Below are 13136 nucleotides of genomic sequence, written 5' to 3'. Positions count from 1 at the left end.
ATCCCATCAAAAGATGAACGGTGGGCATGCATTTGGAAAGCAAAGATTTGGCAATTTGGAGTGCATGTGCTGGGTATTAAAAGAAGAAGTCATTAATTGGTCTTTTGCTTTTGTGGTCTAACGTGTGCTTTGCTTTCAAAGTTTAGCAAGGAAATAATTTAAAAAGGGCTTGGTGTGTGGGTTTTATAAGTCGGTGGAGAAGAATTAATGCAATTAGAATCCAATAAGGATTAAGCAAGTTAGTAACATTATATAAGGGCAAGGGACGGAAACGAAAGGGAGGAGAACTGCAGACGCAAGGATTCAAGACAGAGAAGAAAATCTGCAGCAATTCGACTTCCCCATGGCTGAATTTATTTATTTTGTTGCTCCCAATTCAAGTATGTCTAGCTAATTTTCTTACACTGAGGTTAAGGATGAAACCCTATTCAATAAAATAATTATCTTTTTATTTAATTAATTCCCTATATATGTTCTTTGATGATTATAGTTTTTATTTCACATGATTAATTGGATGTTAATAAAATCTTTTCATCAATTCTGTTATGCATTATTGATTGTTAGGATTAATATTCGATTAATTCTATGCTTGGATCTATAAAGTTTACATATGATTATCTTTGATTTTATGTCTTTCATTAAGTTGTTTACATGGAGTGCTTAGGAAACTTTGACTCTTTGTTATTCAATATGCTTACATGAGATTCTTAGATGTCATATTATTAAGCAGAAAAAGAACCTACATTAGATTTAATGACTTGGGCTTACTTGGGAACATGATTCAACAAATCGTTTGGTTAAAAGAGAGTCGAAAATTGATAGTAGTCAAACTAGTTCTGTAGAAGTGATGGATGACCCAAATAGACTATTGCCAATACTTCCACCAGTGCAAGCAGAGAAAACCCTTAGAGAATATTTTTCCCCACTTGCAGCAAACCAACCATCTTGTATTGTGTTGCCACAAACTACAGCAACACACTTTGAGCTTAAGCCCTCTGTCATTCAACTTTTACCATCTTTCCATGGGTTAGAGAGAGAGAGGATCCATATTTGCATATTAAGGAATTTCTTGACATATGCTCTACATTCCGTTTTTAAAATTTTAATGATGAGTCAATTAAGCTTCGTATGTTCCCTTTCTCATTAAAAGACAAATCAAAAGCTTGGTTGAATGCACTTCCTGCTGGATCTATTAGTACATGGGATGAATTGAGTAATAAGTTTCTCACCAAGTTTTTCCCTATGTCTAAAACAAATGCCCTTAGGAGAGAGATAAGTGATTTTTATCAAAGAGAGGGTGAACAATTTTACGAGTGTTGGGAAAGATTCAATGATTTACTCCTCAAGTGTCCCCACCATGGTTTTGAAAAATGGAGACTTATACAATGCTTTTATAACGGTTTAACCATGTCAAATTGTCATATGGTAGAGTCTATGAATGGTGGGAGATTTTTAAACTTACATGAAGGGACTGCATGGGATTTCTTTAATTCACTTTCTGAGAATTCTCAACAGTGGGATTTTTCAAATCAAAGGGGAAAATCATCTCAAGTTTCTAGAAAGGGGTTATATGAAGTTAAGGATGATTTTGATGTGAAATCCACTCTAGCTACACTTTCTAGGAAAGTAGATGCCTTAGCTCTGAACCAATCAATGAATCATCATCCTAGTGTAGCTAATGAGGTTTGTGCTCTTTGTTCTAACTTGTCTCATACAGCACAGAATTGTCCATCATTACCAGCCTATCAAGAGGCTTATTCTGAGCAGGTACATGTCTTACAATCATATGAGAAAACTCCCAATAATCCATATTCACCCACATATAATCCTAATTGGAGGAATCACCCAAATTTTTCTTGGAAACAAAATCAACCTTTGTCAAACCAAGGAGGACAACAGTTGAACATGCCCAATCAACAATTTGTCCCTCCTAACCAAGTACATCCTCCTGCCCAACAACCTATGTCCCAATTTGTTGCACCCCAACAAAGAAAGCCTTCTTTAGAGGATACACTTCAAAGTTTCATTCAGTCAACCCAACAAGCTTTTCAGTCAAACACTCAAGCTATTCTAAAGCTTGAACATCAATTGGGTCAATTAGCAACTACTGTAGCTGAGAGAGAAAAAGGAAAATTTCCAAGTCAACCAATTCCTAATCCCAAAGGAGTGCACGAAGTTGGATCGAGTTCAAGCCATCAACATGAAGAAGCAAAATCTGCTATGACCTTGAGAAGAGGAAAATTATTTGACAACAAAGTAGAGGTTCAAACAAGGAAGACATCTGAGCCTACTTCTTCAGATCCAGTTCTATCACAAGACTCATCACCAAATGATCTAGAAGAGAGTGGCCCACCAGCTTACATTCCTAAGGCTTCTTTTCCTCAAAGGTTAAAAAAGGTAAAGAAAGGGACTTCAACAGGTGAGATTATGAAAATCTTCAAACAGGTAAGTATAAACATCCCTTTACTCGATGCCATTAAGCAAGTTCCTTTCTATGCCAAGTTTTTGAAAGATTTATGCACTAAAAAGAGAAATTTACATGTCACTAAAAAGGCGTTTTTAACTGAACAAACTAGCAATTTACTTCAATGTAAAATGCCACCAAAATTTAAGGATCATGGTTCTCCTACTATCTCATGTGTTATAGGGAACTAATGTTTTGATAAAGCATTATTGGATTTGGGTGCTAGTGTTAATCTCTTGCCTTATTCTGTTTACATGCAGCTTGGACTAGGTGAGTTAAAATCAACTCCTATTATTTTGTAACTTGCTGATAGATCAATGAAAATACCTCGTGGTATTATAGAGGATGTGTTGATACAGATTGATAACTTTTATTATCCTGTTGATTTTATCATTATTGATACTCAGCATGCACATGATCCTAAGAAACACACTCCAGTTATTCTAGGTCGTCCTTTCTTAGCTACAGCTGATGCTCTTATTAATTGCAGGAATGGAAACATGCAGCTATCTTTTGGTAATATGACCATGGAATTGAATATTTTTAATGTTACCAAGCAGCCACAAGAAGAAGATGAATTTGTTGAAGCGAATATGATAGAGGAATTAGTAGAAGATTCTTTCATTTCTAATCATAATGATGATCCATTAGAGGCATGTCTAACTCATTCTGATTTATCTTTTAATGATGACAGTGCAATTGCAGAAATCAGCGCTTTACTTGATGCACCTCTAATTACGGACACAACTAAATGGAAGACAAAGTCAGAACTACTGCCTCATTCTGAGAAGAAAATTGGCCCATCTGCGGAGGCACCACCAAAATTGGAACTCAAAGCACTGCTTGACACTCTAGAATATGCATTCTTGGGAGAATCTGACACTCTACCTGTTATTATTTCTTCTTCCCTCGATCTTGAGCAAAAAGGTAAGTTGTTAGGTATTCTAAAAGAGCATAAAGAGGCAATAGGATGGACCATCGCTGATATTAAAGGTATTAATCCAGTAGACTGCATGCATCGTATTCATCTTGAAGAAAATGCTAAACCTATTAGGGAGATGCAACGTAGGCTAAATCCTAACATGAAAGAAGTGGTAAGAGCTGAAGTAATCAAATTATTAGATGCAGGAATTATTTATCCTATTTCAGATAGCTCTTGGGTTAGCCCTGTGCAAGTTGTTCCTAAGAAATCTGGTGTTACAGTAGTTACTAATGCTAATAATGAATTAATTCCCACTAGAGTAACTACAGGTTGGCGTGTTTGCATTGATTATAGAAAATTGAATTCATTCACAAGAAAAGATCATTTTCCTCTTTCATTTATTGATCAAATGCTTGATAGACTTGCAGGTCATGATTTTTATTATTTTCTAGATGGATACTCAGGTTATAATCAGATCCCTATAGCTCCAGAGGACCAGGAGAAAACTACTTTTACTTGTCCATTTGGAACTTTTGCATATAGGAGAATGCCATTTGGTTTATGCAATGCACCTGCTACATTTCAAAGATGCATGCTTAGTATTTTTTCTGATATGGTTGAGAGATTTCTTGAAGTATTCATGGATGATTTTTCTGTTTATGGAGATTTTTTTGATGAATGTTTGCAGCACCTAACATTAGTTTTGTAGAGATGTAAAGAAAAGAACTTGGTTCTAAATTGGGAAAAGTGTCACTTCATAGTAAAACAAGGTATTGTCCTTGGTCATATAATTTCCAGCAAAGGTATAGAAGTCGACAAAGCTAAGGTGGGTTTAATTTCTAATCTTTCACATCCCAAATCTGTAAAAGAAGTAAGATCTTTCCTTGGACATGCTGGCTTTTATAGAAGATCATTAAAGATTTTAGTAAAATTTCTAGACCCTTATGTAATTTACTTGTTAAGGATGTACCTTTTATCTTTGATGAATCTTGTCTTGATGCTTTTGCAAAGCTTAAGAAATTGTTGACTTCTTCACCTATCATTTAGCCACCTAATTGGGATTTGCCTTTTGAAATTATATGTGATGCATCTGATTATGCTGTAGGAGCAGTTTTAGGACAAAGATTAGATCGTGTGCCTTATGTGATTTATTATGCTAGTATGACACTCAATGATGCACAGTTGAACTATTCAACTACAGAAAAAGAAATGCTAGCTGTGGTTTTTACACTTGATAAATTCATATCTTATCTTATAGGTTGTAAAGTGATTATTTTTACTGATCATGCTGCTTTAAAATATTTGTTTACTAAGAAAGATGCTAAGGCAAGATTGATTCGTTGGGTGTTGCTGTTACAAAAATTTGACATTGAATTTAGAAATAAAAAAGGTTCTGAAAATGTTGTGGCAGATCATTTATCTCGCCTTGATCTTAAATTTATTCTAGAATCTTTACCTTTGAATGAGTCTTTCCCAGATGAGCAACTTATGAGTGTAAATGTTGTACCATGGTTTGCTGATATAGTTAATTACCTTGCTACAGGTCAAATCCCAGAGCACTGGACTAAGCAAGATAGAACAAAGTTCTTATCTAAAATGAAAGACTTCTTTTGGGATGATCCCTATTTATTTAAATATTGTGCTGATCAGATTATTAGGCGATGTGTTCCCGATAATGAAATTCAAAGTGTTATCTCATTTTGCCATGAACAAGCTTGTGGAGGCCACTTTAGTGCTAAAAAGACAGCAACAAAAATTTTACAGTGTGGTTTTTATTGGCCTACTCTTTTTCATGACGCTTATATTTTCTGTTCTTTGTGTGATAGGTGCCAACGTATGGGTAGCATTTCAAAGAGGAACATGATGCCACTCAATCATATTCTTGTGTTTGAGATCTTCGATGTATGGGGTATTGATTTCATGGGACCTTTCCCTCCATCTTTTGGTTATCAGTATATATTGGTTGCAGTGGATTATGTGTCGAAGTGGGTTGAAGTTATTCCATGCAAAACCAATGATCATAGGGTTGTACTGAAATTCTTGAAGAGTAATATTCTGTCTCGTTTTGGTTTCCCTAGAACAATCATTAGTGATGGTGGTACCTATTTTTGTAATAAACCTTTCAAAACTCTTTTGAACAAATATTCCATTACACATAAGGTTGCCACCCCATACCATCCTCAAACCAGTGGCCAAGTAGAGATTTCTAATAGAGAGATCAAGCAGATTCTAGAGAAAACAGTTAGGCCAGATAGAAATGATTGGTCTTTAAGACTTGATAATGCATTGTGGGCATATAAGACTGCTTTTAAAACACCAATTGGGATGTCACCTTATCGACTTGTGTATGGAAAAGCATGTCATCTGCCAGTAGAGTTGGAGCATCGTGCATATTGGCTGATCAAGAAATTCAATTTTGACATGCAGCAGGCTAGATCCAAGAGAAGATTACAACTAGCAGAACTTGAAGAGATCAGGAATGATGCATATGAGAATGCCAAGATTTATAAACAGCGAATGAAAGTCTTTCATGACAAACACATTTTGAGAAAAGCCTTTACACCAGGTCAGAAAGTATTTTTATATAATTCCCGATTGCATCTCTTTCCAGGTAAGTTACGTTCTCGATGGTCTGGTCCTTTTATAGTTCGTACTGTCTTCCCTTATGGAGCAATTGAGATTGAAAACCCTAAAAATTGTGATTTATTTTGAGGTCAATGGGCAAAGATTAAAACCATTTTTAGAGTGAAGAACACCAGAAGTTGAGGAGATACTTTTAGATGATCCTGTTTATCAGGATTAATTAAGTCCATCTTTGCACTCTTGTTTTATTTTAATAGTAGGTTTTCTTTTCTTTGTTTGTTTTTCTTTTCTAGTATTTTTCTTTTCTAATGTTTTCTTTTTAGTTGTCATTTTTTTTAAGATTTCACAGCCCATCCAGGTGTGTTCTCTCCAACTTTCTTTTTATTATTTATTATTATTATTATTATTTCTTTCATTTGTTTGCATGCATATCTTTTATTTATGAAACATTGAGGACAATGTTCCGAATAAGTTTGGGGGTGGGAATAGTGTTGCTTTGTTTGTTAAAAAAAACAAAAAAAATCAAAAATTCAAAAAACAAATTGTGTTTTTTTGTTTTTACGTGAAAAGCCAATGATAAGAACTTGATTGACAATGAATATAGTTTTTAGAAAGGGTTGAATATTGTCTTAGTTTATACTTGATTCTTGTGTTAGCTCCTCTTGATTGAGATTCTTTAGACCATGAGCACTAATATCAATTCTTTCGTAATTTTGACTTGAAATTTGATATTGACGCAGCCTGAGTTGAGAATTTTAGATAGAGTAAATGACTGTTTGTCTTAATTCTTATCTCCACAATACAAAATAGTATACATGGGCACCAAAGTCAGAAATAGCTACCTATAACCCTTAAGAGTGAAGCTATCCTTAAGTAATTTGGGCCTATGTACCACAAGTATGTAGAGGATAATCTACCATGAGAAGAAGGCTACCTTAAGGGGTAGAGTGAAAGCTCCTGACTATGGTTGAAAAAAAAAACTTTTATTTGTCTTTAAATTCATTATTTAGTTGTTTAACTTCTTTTATTTTTAAATTTCGTTTATTCTCATTATTGTTTGTTTATTTAATTTTATTTTTCTTTATTTCCTTGTCTAGTTAGTTTATGAGTGTTTGGGAATGTGATTCAACAAATCGTTTGGTTAAAAGAGAGTCGAAAATTGATAGTAGTCAAACTAGTTCTGTAGAAGTGATGGATGACCCAAATAGACTATTGCCAATACTTCCACCAGTGCAAGCAGAGAAAACCCTTAGAGAATATTTTTCACCACTTGCAGCAAACCAACCATCTTGTATTGTGTTGCCACAAACTACAGCAACACACTTTGAGCTTAAGCCCTCTGTCATTCAACTTTTACCATCTTTCCATGGGTTAGAGAGAGAGGATCCATATTTGCATATTAAGGAATTTCTTGACATATGCTCTACATTCCGTTTTTAAAATTTTAATGATGAGTCAATTAAGCTTCGTATATTCCCTTTCTCATTAAAAGACAAATCAAAAGCTTGGTTGAATGCACTTCCTGCTGGATCTATTAGTACATGGGATGAATTGAGTAATAAGTTTCTCACCAAGTTTTTCCCTATGTCTAAAACAAATGCCCTTAGGAGAGAGATAAGTGATTTTTATCAAAGAGAAGGTGAACAATTTTACGAGTGTTGGGAAAGATTCAATGATTTACTCCTCAAGTGTCCCCACCATGGTTTTGAAAAATGGAGACTTATACAATGCTTTTATAACGGTTTAACCATGTCAAATCGTCATATGCTAGAGTCTATGAATGGTGGGAGATTTTTGAACTTACATGAAGGGGCTGCATGGGATTTCTTTAATTCACTTTCTGAGAATTCTCAACAGTGGGATTTTTCAAATCAAAGAGAAAAATCATCTCAAGTTTCTAGAAAGGGGTTATATGAAGTTAAGGATGATTTTGATGTGAAATCCACTCTAGCTACACTTTCTAGGAAAGTAGATGCCTTAGCTCTGAACCAATCAATGAATCATCATCCTAGTATAGCTAATGAGGTTTGTGCTCTTTGTTCTAACTTGTCTCATACAGCACAGAATTGTCCATCATTACCAGCCTATCCAGAGGCTTATTCTGAGCAGGTACATGCCTTACAATCATATGAGAAAACCCCCAATAATCCATATTCACCCACATATAATCCTAATTGGAGGAATCACCCGAATTTTTCTTGGAAACAAAATCAACCTTTGTCAAACCAAGGAGGACAACAGTTGAACATGCCCAATCAACAATTTGTCCCTCCTAACCAAGTACATCCTCCTGCCCAACAACCTATGTCCCAATTTGTTGCACCCCAACAAAGAAAGTCTTCTTTAGATGATACACTTCAAAGTTTCATTCAGTCAACCCAACAAGCTTTTCAGTCAAACATTCAAGCTATTCTAAAGATTGAACATCAATTGAGTCAATTAGCAACTACTGTAGCTGAGAGAGAAAAAGGAAAATTTCCAAGTCAACCAATTCATAATCCCAAAGGAGTGCACGAAGTTGGATCGAGTTCAAGCCATCAACATGAAGAAGCAAAATCTGTTATGACCTTGAGAAGAGGAAAATTATTTGACAACAAAGCAGAGGTTCAAACAAGGAAGACATCTGAGCCTACTTCTTCAGATCCAGTTCCATCACAAGACTCATCACCAAATGATCTAGAAGAGAGTGGCCCACCAGCTTACATTCCTAAGGCTCCTTTTCCTTAAAGGTTAACAAAGGTAAAGAAAGGGACTTCAACAGGTGAGATTATGAAAATCTTCAAACAGGTAAGTATAAACATCCCTTTACTCGATGCCATTAAGCAAGTTCCTTCCTATGCCAAGTTTTTGAAAGATTTATGCACTAAAAAGAGAAATTTACATGTCACTAGAAAGGCGTTTTTAACTGAACAAACTAACCGAATGGATTACCTGTTATTTTTTTCCAAAAACATTAGCAGACAGTAGGCAGAGGTATAGTCACAAATGCCTACACATTCTTAATGAGCTAGGTGATTTAGCTTCACTCAACCATACTTACATTGCCCTAATCCCTAAGACTGGGAAACCTAAGAAAGTTATTGATTTTAGACCTATTAGTCTTTGCAATGTGATTTATAGAATCATAGCTAAGGTAATTGCAAATAGGCTGAAACCAATTCTTTCTAAAATCATATCCCCAACTCAAAGCGCATTCATCCCCAATAGACTCATTACAGATAAAGTGATTATTGGCTATGAATGCCTCCACAAGATTAGACATAGTAAAGGGAGAAGAAACAGGTTAGTGGCTCTAAAATTATACATTAGTAAGGAGTATGATAGAATTGAGTGGAGCTTTCTAAATCAAGCCATGGAAAAATTTGGTTTCTCAGGTAATGGATGAGTCTGATTATGAGGTGCATAACTACTGCCCATTTTCAGTTATTATCAATGGGACCCCAAAAGGCTTAATCCTCCCAGAAAGGGGCTAAGACAAGGCTACCCCCTCTCTTCATACCTCTTCATCATGTGCAGAAGCCTTCTTGGATTTACTAAATCTAGGCTGAGAGGAAGCAACAGATTAGAGGCTTGAGATTCGCAAAATAAGTTACCATATCCCATCTGCTTTTCGCCGATGACAGCTTAATCTTTACCAGAGCTTCAGATTTAGATTGTAAGAATCTGAAGGGGATTTTCGATTGCTATGCTAGGGCATCATGGCAGATTTTTAATTACGAGAAATCTTTCATATTTTTCAATGGTAAAATTACAAGTGGTCAAATTGCAGCAATTAAAAACATCTTCAAGCTTAAAGTGGTGTCGAAATATGAAAGATATTTAGGCCTTCCATCTATGATGGGCAGAAGAAAAACGAGGTTTTTTAATGAGTGAAACTAAAGGTGATAAGCAAGATATCAAGTTGGTGTCACAAGATGTTTTCCAGTAGAAGGAAAGAAATACTCATCAAAGTCGTAGCACAGGCAGTACCGGTGTACGCTATGAATGTTTTTAGACTTCTAAATGGACTATGTGATGATATTCAAAAAGCCATCGCGAAATTTTGGTAGGGATCAATGGATGATGCCACTGCAGGATCCAATCCATCTTACATATGAAGGAGCATTCTATGGGGAAGACAAGTGATTGACAAAGGCGTAAAATGGAGGGTATGAAATGGAAGGAAAATCTGAACTTACAAAGGATAATTAGTTATCTAGGCCAGACACCTTCAAACCTTGCCAGCTGAAACTATGGTGGCTGAACTGATTGATGTAGGAAATAAGTGGAATGTAAACAAGTTGAAACAACATTTTCTACCCCAAGATACTACATATTCCCCTTCCTAGAAGCCAAAAAGAGAATGAAGTGATGTAGCATTATGAAAAAAGATGAGAGTATTCAATGAAAAGAGGATATCAGCTAGCATTCAGACTCTCAAGTTCTAAGATATGCCAGGTAGTTCAAAAAGTTGTTATAGGCAATGGAATGTTCTTTAGGCCTTCAAGCTACCTGAAAAGATTAAGATTTTCATGTGGACGGCTATAAAAAACATTTTGCCAACAGTTGAAAATTTATGGAAAAGGAAATGTTTACCAGAGCCTATCTGTCAAAGATGCAACAAGAGTATGGAAACTATAAGTCATGCATTGTTTGATTATAAAATAGCAAGGAAGATTTGGAACTTACCTCCATCCACATTTGAACATCAGAATATCTCGTACCAAGATATCTTCAGCTATGTCCAGAATATGTGTAACAAATCAACGAAAACTGCAGCTGAGCTTATGATCATGTATTGTTGGGCTATCTGATATGCTAGAAACAAGTTGATATTTAAAAGAAAGAAGATATAACTAATAATTTCAGCAGTAAAGGCAGAATCAGTTCTAGAAGCTTACCAAAGAGTGAGAAAAATAGGGACACTTCATATTGGCAATACTATAAAGAAAAGCCAGCATAGACGGTCACCTCCCCCCCCCCCCCCCAAATGTGCTTAAGCTCAATGTAGATGCAGCTACTAACAGCAAAGATCAGAGGGTTGGTTTGGGAGTAGTTTTACGGGACTCAAATGGCAGGGTAGTAGCAGCAGGCATCAAACAAGCCCTCTACAGGAAGGATGTAAGTTTTACAAAAGTAGAAGCTATCCAATGAGGTTTACAGATTGCAAAGGAGGCAGCTGCAGCAAATTTGATTGTAGAGACAGATTGCAAAGTAGTAACTAAGTTAGTCAACAACACAAAGGGTAATGATGAGCATTATTTATATACATATTTTACCCTTAATAATATAATTGCTAGTTATGTTTATTTATTATTTTTAATTAATTGAATTATTTTATTGCATAGGGAATTAATTGAAGATTAAGGATAAAAAGGGCATGAGAAAGTTCAAATTTGGAAGTCAATAATACTAAAATTGGAAGTCAATCCCATCAAAAGATGAACGGTGGGCATGCATTTGGAAAGCAAAGATTTGGCAATTTGGAGTGCATGTGCTGGGCATTAAAAGAAGAAGTCATTAATTGGTCTTTTGCTTTTGTGGTCTAACGTGTGCTTTGCTTTCAAAGTTTAGTAAGGAAATAATTTAAAAAGGGCTTGGTGTGTGGGTTTTATAAGTCGGTGGAGAAGAATTAATGCAATTAGAATCCAATAAGGATTAAGCAAGTCAGTAACATTATATAAAGGCAAGGGACGGAAACGAAAGGGAGGAGAACTGCAGACGCAAGGATTCAAGACAGAGAAGAAAATCTGCAGCAATTCGGCTTCCCCATGGCTAAATTTATTTATTTTGTTGCTCCCAATTCAAGTATGTCTAGCTAATTTTCTTACACTGAGGTTAAGGATGAAACCCTATTCAATAAAATAATTATCTTTTTATTTAATTAATTCCCTATATATGTTCTTTGATGATTATGGTTTTTATTTCACATGATTAATTGGATGTTAATAAAATCTTTTCATCAATTCTGTCATGCATTATTGATTGTTAGGATTAATATTCGATTAATTCTATGCTTGGATCTATAAAGTTTATACATGATTATCTTTGATTTTATGTCTTTCATTAAATTGTTTACATGGAGTGCTTAGGAAACTTTGACTCTTTGTTATTCAATATGTTTACATGAGATTCTTAGATGTCATATTATTAAGCAGAAAAAGAACCTACATTAGATTTAATTACTTGTGCTTAATTGTTATATCCATGAGATGACATAGATTGATTTTGAGTTGTCACTCTAAAATTGGGGATTAATTAATAATTAGATAATTATTAGTTGAATAGTGGTGGATTCCGAAACCTTGGTAATTTTTATCTCATTGAATTCTCATTTGCTTTAATTGTTTTCTTAGTTTAATTAGTTTAATTTCTCTTAAAACTCAATTTGGTCAATTAGGTTAGAATTAATATTAATTTTAGATTTAAATTAGACTTTTCAATTTATAACAATCCATGTGGGATCGACCTCGCTACCACTACTCTATTTCTAGATTTGTGCGCTTGCGAGTACATTAAAATTTTCACAACAGGTAACAGGACTGAGATTTTCTGGATAATTTCATAAGTCCAAAACCAAAAAAGAGAGTTCCAAAAGATCCATGTTAATTTTGTGCAAGATTTTGTAATGCTCACGCCCATTCCTTAGCTAAATTTACTCTAAAGAAAGATACAACTGCTGTCTGGTTAGATATATTACCAATAGAAGTGTAGAATGTATTTGACAGTGTTGTTTAGTAAGTAATGAAAGGCTTGCTTTCTCTTCAAAAAAAAAAAAAAAGACAACCTAATGATAAGATGTGGCCACATAAATAAAGACTAACTTAATGATAATTAAAGAGGCCAAGAAATCCCAAGGCTGATAATTATCGAGCAACTACTTTATGAAAAGTCCTCGAAAAAGGCAAAAATAGAATAAGTCCGCAAGAATTTTGAAAAAATGGTCTGTTAAGGTAAAATGCCTTTGTTGGTCTGTTTAAGGTAAAATGCCTTTGTCAACCATACTTTTTTCTTGTGGTTGCCACTTCCTTATTCATTTTTAAAGCCAAGGGTCATCTTTCATGAGAGCAAATCAGATCTTCAGACTGATTTTATTAACAATGCATTTGTATTGCATTGTTGGAAAAAAAAAGTTAAATGTGGCTAAAAACTAAGACAAATGTTTCAACGAACTTTTGGCAGGTTAAA

General features: G+C 34.8%; 2 non-coding genes and 1 pseudogene across 2 annotated transcripts; 1 reads left to right on the top strand and 2 right to left on the bottom strand.

The window, feature by feature from the left end:
- Positions 1–1257: 1257 nt before the first annotated feature.
- LOC112097466 lies at positions 1258–1364 on the bottom strand. The gene has a single exon (XR_002904998.1). It is a non-coding gene; the product is annotated as a small nucleolar RNA R71 (small nucleolar RNA).
- Positions 1365–1407: 43 nt separating this feature from the next.
- LOC112097287 overlaps positions 1408–13136 on the top strand; it is a 77944-nt pseudogene continuing 66215 nt past the window's right edge.
- On the bottom strand, positions 7569–7675 carry LOC112097460. Its single transcript, XR_002904992.1, has one exon. It is a non-coding gene; the product is annotated as a small nucleolar RNA R71 (small nucleolar RNA).

This window comes from Citrus clementina, unplaced genomic scaffold, assembly GCF_000493195.1.
Source record: "Citrus clementina cultivar Clemenules unplaced genomic scaffold, Citrus_clementina_v1.0 scaffold_6, whole genome shotgun sequence".
In the NCBI taxonomy this organism is placed as follows: Eukaryota; Viridiplantae; Streptophyta; class Magnoliopsida; order Sapindales; family Rutaceae; genus Citrus; species Citrus x clementina.
The sequence above is the reverse complement of the archived record's forward strand: the minus strand, read 5'-3'. Positions and strand labels throughout refer to the sequence as shown.